We start from the raw sequence: 11,398 nt of genomic DNA on the forward strand, positions 1-11,398 counted from the left end.
TTAATTGTGTAAAATTTTATACTTTATTCTTTAAGAATTAGAAAGCTCATAGAGAATGTTCAAAATCTCAATTGCAATCTATTAAGTGTAAAAAAAATACTGTGGTTTTTTTGTCCTACTATCTAGATAGAAATCATATAGGATATGAAATTTGGGTTTCATCCTTGAATCACTAGGTAATGTAATTCTGTGTACTCTATTCAACACAATATCCTGAAATGATTGTAGATTTGCTTGACTACTGATGGGCGATATCTGATATATTTCTTTTCTGAATCACGGTAAATATAAATTTTTATTGGAACTTCTGTCATGATAAAATTTCATTAAGTATCTAAAAGGAGAAAAGATCATCAGCATGTATAACAATGTTTGAGACTTAGAAAAATACAAAGAAAGCGTATAATAGGTAATAACAATTATGACAATGCTAAAATTGAGCCAGTCAAAAGAAAATAAAGGAATGGATAGGATAGCCTGGTAAGCAAGGATCAAAGCACTCTTCCTATGACAACTACAAAAAAGCTTGATCAGCACAGAATCCCTCCACTGTGCCAGGTACTATGCTAAGAACTAAGGCTTTAACAATTAATAAAACATGGTACCTGCTCTTAAGGAACAACAGTTCAGTGTAGTATAATTCTAAATGTTACCTTTCCTGAGTGATGAATGTCAAAGAATTTAAGTCATGAGAGACTGCATATAAAAAAAAAAAAAAAATCAAATTCTCTTTACATTGGATGCACCCATTTTTGCATAATAAAACTCATCATTACATAAATAATAGAAGCAGAGGTATGCACAACACAAAATTACAGAAAAACCACCATTTATTTCGGCTTTTATACACTTTGGCGATTTACTTTATAACAAATGTTGAGACAATAATGTAGAATATCTGAATCAGAAGGGCCTGGACGTCTGTTCATTTTTTCCCATATTGTTTTTCAGCTTAAATCATTCCCTCAACATTGTACTGCCTTGTTCTCAACCCTTTGCTAGAACAAGAAAAATTATTGAAAGCATGAATTTTCAAAGGTATTTCTCTAAGGGTCAAACATATAAAGGAAAGTAAGATGCAAACAACATAGCTGTTAAAAAGACAAGGTACCATAAGATGTCAAAAGAACAAGAACAAAAGAGTTCCAATGACAATGAACCTAAAGGGAAAAGTTGTCATGTATAAACTAAATGTTGATCATCTAACTTCACAGTATATTTTTCTTAGTGACATATCCATTTGAAACATACAAAATGATTACTGCAATATAATTTATAAGTCTGAAGAAAATATCAGAGATATTGTCATAAGGAAAATTGAAGTCACATAAGTGATAGTATTACACTTTTATCTTTCCTTATTCAACTCCATTCAGATGACCCAACTCATGTACATATATGTGTGTGTCTATATATACATACATATAGACATATATATAGACACACACATATATGCATATATGCACACATACACACATATACATATATATATACATATATCTCAACAATGATTATCTCGAAAACGTCTGAAGTCTGTAGTGCCTTATATAAACAGGTATGAATATATATGTACACATGGCATACATGTCAGTTTGTACTTGGTTTGTCATTAAAATTATTTGAAATAACAAAATTCAGTTCAAATTTTCTACAATTTCCTTTTCATTAACTCATGCTGGCTATCCTAAATATAATCTAAACTCATACACACTGACTTCACCTGAGCTGATCATTTGAGCCTATTACTCTGACAGAAATGCACTTATCGTATCAAATAAAAATGAACCTTTCAGTATAGTGATAAATTAACGAAAAGTTAAAGTTACATAAGAGAAGTCTAAACTATATTTCACCTTAAGCCTTGTGGAGCCTGGTTTAAAACTCCATGAATGTGCAAAGGAGATCAAAGGCTAAATTACATAATGAAATGAAATAAAATTTATTTATTATAGTTACTATTATAAAGTTACTATTTATTTCACCCATCAAATCCTGGAGAAAGCTAACAGGTGTTTCCTTGTATATAACAACTGGATAGCCCACAGCAACTTATAAATTCCTCCAGAAAGTGATTTCATAATTGAGTGGCACACAGTAAGTACTTAATAAATAACAGCTATTCTCAGGTTTACCACGTTTTTGTAGTAAGTAGCATTTCTTTGTAATACAACTAAACTTACTGCCTAATTCTAAATTAGTATTGATGATACTAGTATTAGTATTAGTTTTTGTTGTGTCAAAACCATAGCTGTCTTTGTGTTCCAAACTCTAGGTGGCCACTATGCAAGGCAGTTGTTAAGTTTCTGAAACCATTTTCACTCCTTCCACTTATAATTTTCACCTAGTGCCCTTCTCCGGAAACTTCTCCAAATCCACTATAACTTTCTTAAAATAAAATTACCAGTACTAAAATGGGCAAGAACCAAGTGAAAATGGTCCCAGATTAGAAGCATGGTGTAGTAGTGATTAAGAGCTTTAGGTTCCTAAAGCTGGACTTGAGTTTGAATTCCCAGCTGTTATATATTAGATGTGTGACTTTGAACAAGTTACTTAACCCTTCTGAACCTTAATGTCTCTTTAAAAATAGCCTAATAAAAGTATTTGTCTCATAGCATTATAGAATTCACTGAGAAAATATAAACAATGCCTGGTACAGAGTAAATTCTCAATAAATACTGACTATTCTTGCTGTTGTGATTGTTATTTTTTATTGTTTAGTACAAGAACAAAATATTTTTTTCACTATGAGTCCCGCCAATAATTTTGCTAGTTTATCTTGGCATAAATGTTTTTAAAAAGAGTCTACATTAATTCCTCAACACATGTGCTGGGTATCAGTTAACTAAGTCTAAACTCAGCTTCCTTTCTAAATATCTTTTATTTTTTTTATTTGTAAACACTGAAGCACGTACTTTTTGTGCCCAATGGTTGATCTAAACTTTCTTGCCATATCTATTAGCTAAACATTTGAAAGGCCAGGTTACCATTATCTAATATATTGGAGAGGTTGCTGTATATTCTATGAGGTGATTTTAAAAATGTTATGATCCTCTACGGCCATGCCACCATGAACAAGCCTGATCCCGTCTGATCGTAGAAGCTAAGCAGGGTTGGGCCTGGTTAGTACTTGGATGGGAGACCACCTAGGAAGACCAGGTGCTGTAAACGTAAAAAATAAAAAATAAAAAATAAGGGATTGTAAGCTGACAAGGTCCTTGCAATCTGTGAGGCCAACCAAGGGTTGCCTTGCCTAAAAAAATATATATATATATATGTTATGATCATATATATTGGAACATCTAGGGCTATGGGTGAGTGTAGGGAAAGGGGAGGATCTGAGGATAGTATATCTTTTTCCAGATTGCTGTTTCCATTTGTGAATACGTAGTATTTGATGGGTTTGAGCTTCTCACTAGTATTCATACCAGCAAAAGGAATGAGTTAATTAAAAAGAAACTGAGAGTGAATTTTCATTTTCAATTTTAAATGAAAACCTTGAGGTTCTATTTAAATAAAGATCTATCAAGTAGGTAAATACAAATTGTGTGCAGTTGTTTGTTTCTATTTATGGCAGTGAAGTATTTGTAAAGTCTGTTCTAATACTTTTCTTCCCCTTATTCTTCATCCAAACAGTCGACTTTTTTTCTCTACCTTATCATCCCTCTTATGTAAATCTATCCCTGGATGGGTATAATATAGAATCAAAAATCAAATACGATAGTTAAAAATTACCAATTTTATAAGATCTATATGGAGATGGCTCATTACTCAAAGTATATTTATTTTTTGCTTAGGCACGGAAACAAAGTTTACCTGCCTTCCCCAGTTAAGCAACTTTATGTGGAGTGAAATGCATGAATCTTGTTTATAAATTCTATTAGCAATATACCTTCATGAGTGAAGCTGAGTTGGTGAAAAACTTATGTAAATGAAAAAATTTATTATAATTACCAATTATAAAAGATTATAAGCACTTAATATTATCTATCTATACTCATACTACTATGACATCTGTAAGTATTAAAATGAAACTTTTATCAAGGACTAAAAGTAAAAAGCAAATCAAATATTTTACATATTCTCTTTTCCTGCTGCCCTAAACATCACTTCCAGTAATATTATCTGAAGCTAAAATATTCAATTGTTGAAAGAAACATTGTTCTATTAGAGCTGAAAGGGACCCTGAAGATGAAGCTAAGAGAGAGATCCCAACAGATTATATAACATGACCAAGATCATACAACTAATAAGTGGCAGCACCAGGCCTAGAATAATCTCTCCAAACTCTACATGAGACTTTTGACAACATGAAATAAAGAATAAAATCTAATACATGAGGGATTGATTGAAAAGTTAGATGTTGTCCTTTCAAGTTCAAAACCTTTGAATTTAATGACTTCTACTTACCTGATTTTATATTCCTAAGGAAGTAAGTTTAAAATACCATAAAGTTCTAAAAGCTGACTAGAAGTAATAAAAACAAAGGAAATTTATGTTTTTCCTTAAATCAAAAGCATGGAATAGGATTTTTTTAATGTTTAAAAGAAGCCAGAGATTTATTGGATTGGGAGTGCGGGCAGTAGTGTTTTTTGCTGTTTCGTATTTTTTTTTTTTAATTGTTAGAGCACTTAACTATAAATGTCTCTAATAACTTCCTAGTAACAGTAAGAAAATAGGTACTGAGAATTTCAAAATTAAAATCCAAGCCATTTTAATATTGTGTGAAACAGAAATAAAAAAATTTTAAAAAAGTTGAAAGTAATTGAAAAAGATTAAATCAGTACACCCAATTCTCTAAGCTGTGTGTATATTTTTCCTGAAGTGCATATTCATGAGCTGACAGTAGAGACAGACTGGCTGCTTTGTTTGACTATAGTTCTGTTTACCTCATACTGTCAGGAATGGATTTTGACACTCGCAGCATTAATATTGCTATTTTTATTGATATAATTAGCACTGCTATAAATAATTTCTCAGCCTGCCATATCTAAGTATATCATTACAATCAGCAACATTAGGGCTTCTTTTCCTTATGATGCATTGGAAATAGACTACTGGCCCAAAGAACCACAGTGACCTCATGATGTGGAAATTACTGGAAAAAGAAGTTGCCCTGTCAATAGAGACTACTGTTTTGTGTATGACTTAACTGAACAAACTAGTTTATATTTGTTTGAAACTAAAGTTTCTCACCAATCTGCTGTTTCAATTTCACATCACACCATATTGTACCTAAAACAGGCAATCTGGATTTCTGTTGCTACTTTCCCCCCACCCTCCAAACAGCTCAGGAATGGGTTTTAGATACTAGGCTTGAATATATAAAGCAAAAGAATTAAGACATAGAAATTCGGAATGGGTAAAAATAAGTGTGCTTCAAGTCATCTGTGTAACTGCTAGTGGGTGGCCCGCTTGTGAGTTTTTGATCATTACATAAAAGCAAAATCAAAACATATTTTATCTTGCCTCTAGATCACATCAGCTGAGACAATAACCTTATCCAGACCTTGAAGTTTGTTCATAAAACAAAGTAGGGTGACTGACCCAGTGCATATTCAACACAAAGTATAAAGGCCAAAACAAAATGACAATACAATTCAAAACAAGTTTGTGGAAATTTTAGACTAGGATATTAAACCTTTCTTTGTCTCTATCACTTGACAGATGGTTAGCCCTCTCACACAGCCTAGTATCTCTGGCAAAGAAATGACTGTGTCTAGCCAATAAACACCCCAAATTTTGACTTAAAATGCACTGTACACATACTTACACTTACCTTAAAAATATGAATATTAATAGAATTAGTCGTGCTTATTTTATTACTATAAAAATTTGACAGATGTCGATTTTTTTTTTGCCCTATGAATACCTCTTTTTGAAACACCGAACTGTCATGGATCCAAGGTTCTAAGAACTCTTCACTTTAGAATTCATTCGTTTTATGGGCTGCTTGGTAATCATGCTTTTAAAAAAACTTCCAAAATATCTTTGAATCAAATATTATAAAATTTAAAAAGATTTAATTGGATTGTGTTTCTATGTTGCTCAGACTAATGTTATGGTAACAAAGTAAGTTAAACAAAATCACCTGGGAACTTTGAAAGCCTTCCATGTCAAGGACCACAAGGCAGGACCGGGATTATATTTATCGAGTACTGAAATACGTCTTCGTTCAAAAACTGCTCACATATAAATATACACTTGCAAGCACATAAACACACATAGATCAATCATCCTCATCTTCACTAAAATTAGGAAAAGTTCTTAGTTTTTAACATTCTATCATTCTTCCAATTTGCTCTTTAAAAAGATTTCAGCTAAAACAATATATTCCACTAGTTATAGCCTCTGCTTTTCTCCCTAAACCTTACTATTTATAGCTTTCAGATGCTGGCAGTACTGTATACAAATAGCCAGAGGCAACCTTCATGCTTTCTAACGTGCATTAATATGAACCTTTCCTGGAAGAGGTGATTATGCTACAAATTAGCATAAATAGAGATCTAACGGTAGGTATAGAAATACAAGCCCTTCACAGCAGGGGACAGGAAGAGTGGAAGTGCAGGGATTGTGTAAAAAAAGTTATCCTACTTAAGAACTGAACTCATATTTGGCTAGCAAAATAAGACTCAACGTGACAAAGAAAAATAACGAAAATCAGAACTTGTTATTTGAGAACTGTGAACTAGGTTTTGGAAAGGTGAGACACCCACTACTTGAAGAAACAAACTCAGCGTTAAATAATACACTCCCTTAACCAGGCACCAAGTTTCCTTCTGTTAGAAACCTAGGATTTTTACACCTACAGACTAAATGATTAGATTTAAAGTAATGCTAAAATCTTCTGTAATGTTCTTCTTGAATTACAAATGGTCTATTAAATCGGAGAAGTGCCAATCAAATGCTTTTGTAGTTTGAAAGAAAGGTTTAAATAACAAAGCATTTTTTGCAGGCCTCTCTTTTTTTCTCCCTTTAATGTCACCTATAAATTAATTACAACGAATTTCCATCTTGATAAAACTACAACTGAAAAAGATTTAGGCACTTGATTTTCAAACCTATTCTTCCATCAAATTCTAACTAAAAGAAATTAAGATATTCTAGCTTATGTTTTACCACAATTTGCTAACCAAAGCTCCATGAGAATTTTACAGTAAATTAAGAGATTGTTTTAATATAAAGTAAGATTTTATTTATTTTACAGGCATGCTTAAAATGATGAAAAAAATAAAACCCCTATTCTATTAAAAAACAAAACAAAACTCATGTATAGAATGTTTCATGGCAATAACAAAGAGTAAAAGAAATAAAGTAAGTTCTTTCTTATTACTGGCAATTGGTAAACATCTCTTTGCCCCTCAAATTCTGTAAGTTCTTTCAAAATATATCCCTAAAATAGAAAACAGCTAGGTTTTAAAGTTTCATCCAAAAATCTCTTCTCCTAACAACCTGAATCACACAAGGTGTATGTGACATTAGAATGTAAGTTCTACTAGGGCAGGTAATTTTATCTCTTGTTCAGTGTTAGCTCCCAAGTGTCTACAAAACAATGTCTAGAAAAAGTTCTTTAATTTAAACATCCATTTCAGAAAAAAGTGATTATTTCCAAAACTACAGCAGAGCCCATCAAGCTCCACTTTAGTATTCCAAATGTTTTTTAAAAGTCTCTCCTCACCACTCATTATAAAATATTTGGAATAATTTTTAATTCATTTATAAATATTAGATCCTTTACAAGAATTTAGTTATATCTTTTGTTGCCCTTCTAAAAAGACCTAATTATTCAGTCTAGCGTAGCCTTTTTTCTAGGAAGCCCAATTTGGTTAGAAAGTCTTCTGAAGACTTTTACTACTGAGATAAAAACAATTCATTTAAAGTGGCTTTTTTCTTGGATTTTATTCCTAAACCAAGCAGTCAAATTGTATTAATTTGACACCAAGCAGTCAAATTGTATTAATTTGACAGCAAGTTGAATATGGGCCTCAAAAACTTTCTGAACTAACTACATAGGAAACGGGGAACACATCAACAACTAGTAGTTCTAAACATACACACAGACCCCAAATTATAACCCTCACAAGAAATTTTTTCTTTCCTTTAGTATTCCTCTTAAATTCATATTGTCTTTCAGTAGCTAGTCAGTGTACACACAAATTATACTTGTATCTTCTCGGTGCAGTAATAATCTTAAAATACTGGCATCTTAACTGGACCACACAGGTAAACATAAAGACTTTTTCCTGGAAACGGGTAAAATCTGACAATTGTTAGTCTTAAACTTCTTTCTCTAGCCTGTTGAAAGTAGGACTTCACCATGAAAGGGTGTATTACTTTGGAGGCTAGTAGCCAGTTAACTTGTCACCTGATCTTCATATACGAAAGGCCTGTGAGATCTGAAATCACAAAACCAAATATCCAACTGCTATACTAAATAGCTAATAAATTTCTAGAAAACTCACTTTTCTTCTTCTCATCAGTTTATTTGAGCTCAGTGTATTCTCAAGCCTAAAGTCCTCCAAAACTGAGCTCAATGGAACTCACAACCCCAATTTTAGAACTGAAACAACGTTGAGCACTGAACAATGAGTAACATCAGCAATTCTTCGGGTCAGTTCTAAAAACACTGAGAAAATACTATTCCCAAGAGGGCATAGTGATACCATACATTATACGTGCATAGACAACTTTCGTATATTCTAAATATGAATGACAAAGAGAAAACAAAGGTATGAAAAATTAATGTAATTGTTATTTGTTGTTGTTGTTCCTCTCCTAGAAATACAGAAACACCTAGTTGTAAAGCATAAATCCAGCCAAATCAGCACTGGTCAAATTTACACGTGTGGGGTCAGGGGAGGGAGGGAGGATATATATCTTAATTATTCCCAGGTGATAACAAAAGGTATTTGGAATTAGGAGCAATTGGTAGGAAACTAAACCATTTATGAACTTGTTAATAATTTATTACCATTTAAATTTAGTATTTACAGGATAGAATTTTACAAAATGGTCGTTATAATTTGTTTCTAAATTTCCAAAAGCAACAAGTTACTACAGTAACTTTAGATTTGAGTTCACTTGAAAACTAGACGATGACTGCCTCTGCTAATTTTATTAGCTGAAATTTACACGTGACCACGCTGAGAAAACTCTCACTTCATCAATTTTGGTATTTTTAATAAGTAATGAATACAATTTTCACATGTCTAGAAAGTTAACAGGATCAACTTAGCTTGAGCCAACGCTGATTGAGGACAGTAACCCACAAGCTACCAAATTACCTTGTTTCATTCAGATTTTTATTTAACTACCATCCTGCTACTGACCCCATTCAACTGGGTTCAGTGTTAGATCAGCGGATAACAGCACTGGAAAATGTAGCTGCACGCCATATTGTGTTTTTAGCTAATGTTTATAGTTTGTGTGTGTGCCTAGCATATGTTTGTGCAAGTGTGTTTATCAATAGAACTTTTAGAAAAATCCTTGCCTCCTGCCTCTTCAGCATCCTTAGAAAAGATAACAGCTTCGGGAGAGGGGGCGTGGGGTGGGTGGTGGGAGAGGACCAGAAAGCCAAACAGATAGTAGTGCATTAAACAACATAAGAGAGTGCAATTCTTTTAAAATTTCAAAAACTTCCAACCGTTTTATCTGAGCTACTGAAAAGCGTAAACATTCTTTAATGTTTCCAAAGGGGCCCAAAGGAGGAGAGAACGGTGTCTTCCTTTCCCAAGACCCTCCTCTCTAGTCGTAGCAGCAAAGCAGGCGGGGCCGGTAACTCCGAGGTCTGGGGGGAGCGTCCAGCGGCTCTGGGGCTAGGACACCTCCCGCCCCCCCGCCAGTTCTCTGAAGACGCTCCAGACACCGCGAGAGCCAAGGCAAGCGGGGGAGGGCCAAACAAGGGGGGGGCGGAAGACAAGCGGGCGCCTCTAGCAGCTCGTGAGCCCAGGCTAGTCCCCCTCAGCTCCTCTTCTTGGAAGCGGCAGCTCCAGGCGTAGGGAGTAGAGAGAAGTAGGCAGAAGACACGTTTCCAGCTGCAGGACGCCCCGCCCGCCACTGGGACCCGAGACCCTACCACGCTCCCTCCCCGCCAGGTCGGGTGAGGACGTAGCCGCCGCCGGGCGCGAGGAGGGGCGCCCGGAGAGAGGAGGCGCGAGTGGGGCGGGGCGCAGGGGCGCGCGCTCGGCCGGCCGACAGCCCGCGGGCTCGCCACTCAAACTCGCTTCCCCAAGCTCACGCCGCTCCCCTCCTTTCCCGGCCCGCCGCCCCCCACTTCGAGCGCCTCGCAGACGCCTCATCCCTCTCGGCACGCACACGCCCCTCCCGCCCGTCCGCCCTACGACAAATTAGAGTTTTTGGCGTTACCTCCTCGCGCTCTTTAATCTTCTTTCCTCAACTCCTAAACTTCCCCCGCCCTTACTTCTTCGGCAGAAGGTCCACATTGGGCGCCTCACGCCGCGAACCTTCTATCTTTCCCCACTATTGGGTTGCTCTTATGCCATTCTTAGCTTCAGTGAGCCTATAAGATTGGGACGCTCCTCGTGAGGTTGCCGCCCATAAACAAAATGCACTCTTCCTTCTCCCCTCCCCTGTCTCCGCCCCCACCTTCCTCTTTCCTCATCTCTACCTCCTTCAATTGGACTAGAAGAGGCCCAATCCGCTATCTCAAACACCTATTGGGGAGCGGAAACTTCGCTCAGAGAATTGCTAACAGGCGATTGGTTAACAGTCTTCCCACTCCCCCCCCATTTGCCGCACCTTCACCCAGTCTGGAGAGGTCAGTCGTTTCTCGTTGCTCAGTGATCCGAGAGGTGAAAGGCTATTGGTTAAGAGAGCCCGTCAGACCGAACTGGAGTGAGCTGTGATTGGTCAATACAGCTGCGATCAAGTTTGGTTGTCTACTCCTCCGCTCCTCCCTTTTTTACCTCCACGCCCCTGTCCCCTCCCGACTGCTTTTACTTTCTACGCATTTCTATTTCCTCTTTTATTTATTTATTTGTGATAAACTTAAATGACCCGGCGACGGAGGCGGGACTCGACAAGAGGCCGAGGATGACGAAGGGCGGCCTGGGGCCAATTGCCGACGGGGCCGCGTGGTGAGGGGCAGCAGCGTTGACCAGTGAGAGGCAGGTGTCTGGAGCGCACTAGGCCAATGGAGCCGGGATGCCCCAGAGGAGGCGGCGGTTACCCGCTGTCTGGCGCAGCGAGCTCGTGGGGGGAGCCGCAGTAGGGGAGGAGGTGGTGTCGCTGTCGCAGACGGCTGAGACAGCAGTGTGGAAGCTGGATCCAGGGTAGTGGGAGGGCAAGCGGGAGAGAGGGTCTGGCAAGGCGGTGGCGCGCAACGCCACACTGGATCAAGCTTGATTCCTGCGGAGTGGGGCGCCGGTTGCCAAGCCAGGAG

At 37.0% G+C, this 11,398-nt stretch overlaps 1 long non-coding RNA gene and 1 pseudogene across 3 annotated transcripts in view; one reads left to right on the forward strand and one right to left on the reverse strand.

The window, feature by feature from the left end:
- Window positions 1–10,950, reverse strand: part of LOC120586611 (uncharacterized) — a 696,355-nt gene extending 685,405 nt beyond the window's left edge. For 2 of the 3 annotated variants that reach the window (XR_005648747.1, XR_005648746.1), the window contains exon 1: window positions 10,363–10,720. This is a non-coding gene — a long non-coding RNA (uncharacterized LOC120586611). Of the gene's footprint in view, window positions 1–10,362; window positions 10,721–10,755 lie in introns of those variants that run through there. The other variant, XR_005648748.1, reaches the window with a different exon arrangement.
- On the forward strand, window positions 3,050–3,168 carry LOC120586929 (uncharacterized; annotated as a pseudogene).
- Window positions 10,951–11,398: the final 448 nt, after the last annotated feature.

This window comes from Pteropus medius, unplaced genomic scaffold (assembly GCF_902729225.1).
Source record: "Pteropus medius unplaced genomic scaffold, Ma_sr-lr_union100, whole genome shotgun sequence".
NCBI lineage: Eukaryota > Metazoa > Chordata > Mammalia > Chiroptera > Pteropodidae > Pteropus > Pteropus medius.